Source organism: Corvus moneduloides, chromosome 4 (genome assembly GCF_009650955.1).
Source record: "Corvus moneduloides isolate bCorMon1 chromosome 4, bCorMon1.pri, whole genome shotgun sequence".
NCBI classification, from domain to species: Eukaryota; Metazoa; Chordata; class Aves; order Passeriformes; family Corvidae; genus Corvus; species Corvus moneduloides.
In genome coordinates, this window is record NC_045479.1 from 109,282 (window position 1) to 115,281 (window position 6,000).

Sequence of the window (6,000 nt, forward strand, 5' to 3'; positions counted from 1 at the left end):
AAGCGATGATAAGGGGGGCTGAATCTGCCAGTGTCTGGAGATGGGTTTTGACAGGCATGAGTGAAAGATATATGTGCGGAGATGATCTCTACATGCAGCAAACCCCGTGGAAGACCATAGAACAAGGGATCACACGCCTGAGAGAACTAGAGATGTGTCATAGGTTAGCAAGCATAGTCCCGGAGGTGATGTCCTTGCAAAGGGGTGCTTACTGTTTCCTCTATGACCTGATAGAACCTATCAGCTGGCCAGTTTGAATATGGACAATTCTTTAAGCCACTTAAAGTTGTGACCGCCTCTGTGAAAAACACTTAAGAATAGACAAACTCCCCCCCCCAAGCTCTCCCTCGTTTCCGGTGCTGGGACAGGTGGCTTTGGGGCCCGAGCGGGGCCCAGTGGGCCCGGCCCAGGCCCTGCTCGGGCCAGGCCGGGCCGGGCCATGGCTCCAGGACGACCCCCCCCCCAGCAGGGCTGTGGGCAGCCAGAGTGGCTCGGAACTCCCCCCCCCTCCCCTTCCACTTCAGCCAAGATTTCAGCAAAGCGGCACCTCTGTCCCGAAGAGGTCAGGTGACCAACAGCGATAAGCCACACAGCTGCAAGGCCGAGGTGAGATTAACCCTTTTATTGCTATGAAGAGCTGAAAACCTGAGGGAAGAGAGAGAGGAGATGCTTAAAGCTGAAAGTCTGTTGTGAAGCTATGATATATCAGAGTATCCCGTTGTAATTTCATGAAGATATGGGGGGTGGAGTGTTCAACTCGTAAGCAAAAGCACCTGCGCTGAGATAGGCAGATGCTGACGCAGCTGTAATTTCATGAGAAGTTTGGACAGGGAGAGATGGACCAGATGAGGACTTTTGCTCCAAACGGGAAAGGAAAAAAACCTCAGTCCCTAGAGATGGACCAGATGAGGACTTTTACTCCAAAGGAAAAGGAGAAACCTCAGTTCCTAGAGATGCTCCCAGATATAGTCCTAACAATGAAGATGAGGAAGACCCTTTGCTCCCAGGGAAGGAGAAGGGCCTCTGTTTTTTGTTTCTGAACGGCTCAACCTTAAAATTGTACCCCAAAAAACTTCAAGAGCGGACCCTTGAACGCAGTTGCGGGAAAACCAATTGCTATCTGTGTGTGACCTTGAAAAGCTGCAAGTCGGGGGAAAGGACTCACATGCAGGCAGAGAGACACCTCTTCCTAAATGGACTGAACAATATTTGGAAGTAGGCAGCTGTCTCGTTGTGATAATGTTTTCATAGCATGAGCAAGAAGAGACTTCTCTTTCTAAATGGACTGAACAAGCTTCTTATGGAAGTGGTAAACAGACTGAACATCTTAAGGGTTGTCTTTTTACATTGTCAGTGGGAGAAGGGAGGAAGGTGGGGGGAGGAGGAGAGTTCTGAAGGTGGTATAATTTTTTATTTCCTCTTCTTTTAGGTCTGTTAATAAACTTCTTTATATTCTTTCAAGTTTGGTGCCTGCTTTGCGTTTCTCGTAATTCTTATCTCACAGAAAATAAACAGTAATGAGTATTTTAGACCAAACCACTACATTAAATTGGTGTTTCCGCCCAGTTACAAACCCAACCCGCAACAGGGTGGTAGAGGTTGTCTTCACAAATGACCCAGGATTGAGGAGTCCAGACTGGGCCAGAATTATTCCATATATGTGGCAAAAACTCATACAACTTGGGCCACAAGAATACGCTTCTGCTTTAGCAATAATGAAACCAGACTATGGTGCGAATGAGACTGTGCAGGATATGGCAGTGAAGCTCCGAGCATGTGCAGACTCTGTGCATGGCCCAGCACGTGCAAGAATCGCAGCTGTGGAAACACATGTGCAGAGAATGGAAGATAAGATGGAGAAGAGTCTCCAGGAGATTAAAGAGTGCCTTCTCCAAATCTCAACAGTACAGATGAGAGATTCTGATACCAAAAGCGGACATTCCCCAGAGAGAAGGAACATCCCATGAAGTGAGCTGTGGAAATTCCTGTGTGACAGTGGGGAAGAGGTGGGGTGGACAACCCACCTTTGCTCTGGCAGCACAAGTGCATGAATTGAAGGAGCGCAAGTTTCCGAAAGGAAGTTCTACCAAAAAGGAAGTAGCTCCAGTTGCCTGTAGCCAAACTGCCGGAAATGATGGAAAAGACAATGGCATGTCCGATTCCCATGAAGGAACCTCTAAGATGCAGGCCCAGGGAAAGAAGGATAACCAGGCATAGAGGGGCCCTGCCTCTAGCCAGGTAGAGGTCAGGGAAAACCGTGTTTTTTGGACTGTGTGGATTTGTTGGCCTGGTACATCAGAACCACAAAAATATGATGCCTTGGTTGACACTGGTGCGCAGTGTACAATAATTCCATCGCAACATGGGGGGTAGAATCTGTTTCTATTTCTGGTGTAACAGGTGGATCACAGAATTTGACCTTGGTGGAAGCTGAGGTGAGCCTGACTGGAAATGAGTGGAAGAAACATCTCATTGTGACTGGTCCAGAGGCCCCGTGCATTTTGGGCATAGACTTCCTCCAAAGCGGGTATTTCAGAGACCCAAAGGGACTCAAGTGGGCTTTTGGAATAGCTGCTGTGGAGGCAGAGGGCATTAAGCAATTGAACACTTTGCCTGGACTATCAGAGAACCCATCTGCAGTAGGCCTTCTGAAGGTGGAAGAGCAAAGAGTACCAATTGCTACCTCGACAGTGCATCACCGACAGTACCAGACAACTCGAGATGCTGTGATTCCCATCCACAAGATGATCCATGAGCTAGAGAGCCAAGGGGTGATCAGCAAGACCCACTCACCCTTCAACAGTCCCATTTGGCCTGTGTGCAAGTCTGACAGGGAATGGAGATTGACTGTGGACTATTGTGCCTTGAATGAAGTGACTCCACCATTGAGCGCTGCTGTGCCAGACATGTTGGAGCTCCAGTACGAGCTGGAGTCCAAAGCAGCGAAGTGGTATGCCACTATAGACATTGCTAATGCATTTTTCTCCATTCCTCTGGCAGCAGAATGCAGGCCTCAGTTTGCCTTCACCTGAAGGGGTGTGCAGTACACCTGGAATCGACTGCCCCAGGGGTGGAAGCACAGCCCCACCATCTGCCATGGACTGATCCAGGCTGCACTAGAAAAGGGTGAGGCTCCAGAATATTTGCAATACATTGATGACATCATTGTGTGGGGGAACACCACAACAGAAGTGTTTGAGAAAGGAGAGAAAGTTATCCGGATTCTCCTGGAAGCTGGTTTCACCATCAAGAACAGCCAAGTCAAGGGACCTGCCCGAGAGATCCAGTTCCTGGGAGTGAAATGGCAAGATGGACGGTGTCAGATTCCCACTGAGGTCATCAATAAGATCACAGCAATGTCTCCACCAACCAACAAGAAGGAAACACAAGCTTTCCTAGGTGCCATAGGCTTTTGGAGGATGCATATTCCTGAGTACAGCCAGATTGTGAGTCCTCTTTACCTGGTTACCCACAAGAAGAACGATTTCCATTGGGGCCCCAAACAGCAACAAGCTTTTGCCCAAATCAAGCAGGAAATTGCTCATGCTGTAGCCCTTGGCCCAGTCAGGACAGGACCAGAGGTGAAGAATGTGCTCTACCCTGCAGCCGGGAGCCATGGCCTGTCCTGGGGCCTTTGGCAGAAGGTGTCTGGTGAGACTCGAGGTCGACCACTGGGATTTTGGAGCCGAAGCTACAGAGGGTCTGAAGCCAACTACACCCCAACAGAGAAGGAAATCTTGGCAGCCTATGAAGGAGTCCAAGCTGCCTCAGAGGTAATTGGCACTGAGGCACAACTCCTCCTGGCACCCCGACTACCGGTGCTGGGGTGGATGTTCAAAGCAGCGGTTCCCTCTACCCACCACGCCACCAATGCCACATGGAGCAAATGGATTGCTCTCATCACACAGCACACCTGTATTGGAAAACTGAATCACCCTGGGATTTTGGAAATGATCACAAACTGGCCTGAAGGTGAAAACTTTGGTCTCGCTGATGAAGAAGAACAAGTGACACGCGCTGAAGAACTCCATTGTACAACTAACTGCCATCAGAAGACACACGCTACGCTCTTTTCACCGATGGTTCTTGTCGCATCATAGGGATGAAACGAAAGTGGAAAGCAGCCGTATGAAGTCCCACACGATGGGTTGCAGAAGCTATGGAAGGAGAAGGTAGATCGAGCCAACTCGCTGAACTCAAAGCTGTTCAACTAGCCCTGGATATTGCTGAAAGGGAGAAGTGGCCAAAGCTCTACCTCTACACTGATTCATGGATGGTAGCCAATGCTATGTGGGGATGGCTAGAAAAGTGGGAAAAAGCTAATTGGCAGCGTAGGGGAAAACCAATCTGGGCTGCAGAAGAGTGGAAAGACATCGCTGCCCAAATAAGAAAGCTGGTTGTGAGAGTCCGCCATGTAGATGCCCATGTCCCCAAGAGTAGGGCTAATGAAGAATACCAAAACAACAAGCAGGTAGATCAGGCTGCAAAGATAGAAGTGTCACAGGTAGACTTGGACTGGAAACACATGGGAGAGTTGTTCCTAGCTTGATGGGCCCATGATGCCTCAGGCCATCAAGGCAGAGATGCCACCTGTAGGTGGGCATGAGATCGAGGGGTGGATCTAACCATGGACAGTATCTCCCAGGTTATCCATGATTGTGAGACATGCGCTGCGATCAAGCAGGCCAAGCGGGTGAAGCCCCTGTGGTATGATGGGTGATGGTCCAAATACAAGTATGGGGAGGCCTGGCAGATTGATTACATCACGCTGCCTCAAACCCGCCAAGGCAAGCGCTATGTGCTCACAATGGTAGAAGCTACCACAGGATGGCTGGAGATTTACCCTGTGCCTCACGCTATGGCCCTGAACACCATCCTGGGCCTTGAAAAGCAAGTCCTTTGGAGGCATGGCACCCCTGAGAGAATTGAATCTGACAATGGGACGGACTCATGTTAAGAATAGCCTTATTAATACCTGGGCTAGAGAACATGGCATTGAGTGGGTGTACCACATCCCTTACCATGCACCAGCTGCAGGCAAAGTGGAACAGTGCAATGGATTGTTGAAAACCACCCTGAAGGCACTGGGTGGGGGAACTTTCAAAAATTGGGAACAGCATCTAGCAAAGGCCACCTGGTTAGTTAACACCCACGGTTCCACCAATAGAGCTGGCCCAGCAAAGTTTGAATCCCTGCATTCAACCAATGGAGATAAAGTCCCAGTAGTGCATGTCAGAGGTCTGTTAGGAAAGACTGTGTGGATAAATTCTGCCTCGAGTACAGACAAACCCATCCGTGGGGTTGTCTTTGCTAAGGGACCTGATTGCACATGGTGGGTGATGCAGAAAGATGGAACAACACGTTGTGTACCACAGGGAGATCTGATTGTTGTATGAGAACCACCTGTAGTGTGAAATGCTTGTATACCCCTGCTTGCTGATTGTCACTGTCACTGTTCATATATAGCTGTGTATATATATATACATATATGTATTAATGTGTGTGTAGAATTAGAATATCTTAGTCTGAGCATTGAGCCAACAATATGGGATAAGGGGTGGAATGTCTTGGGGTGACCTTATGATGTGTATCCCATATCTCTGCCTATGCCCAGAAATTAATTCCTGTGCCTTTCTATGCCTCTAAACTGAGCCTGAGAGGGGGAAGGAAAAAACTGAGCAAAACTTTTTCAAAGCAGTTTGCAGCTTGTTCAAGGTCACACACAGATAGCAATTGGTTTCCAGCTGCGGCAGGGGAGAGAGGAGGCACCTGGCTTGCTGCTCCCGGGACAGTTTTTGGGCCAGTGGTTCAGCTGCTTCATTCTCCGGAGAGAGACTGAGAGTTGAATTTTTCCTTCCCTGGAATTTCAGATTTTCTCCCTTTTCTACTGGACTGCTTGATTGCTTTAACATCAGAGCACATCGGGAGGACTTTCCACCAGGCACAGAGGGCCTGGCCCTGGACCAAGCCCCAGCTCCGAGGAGACCAAAGGGAGGACTC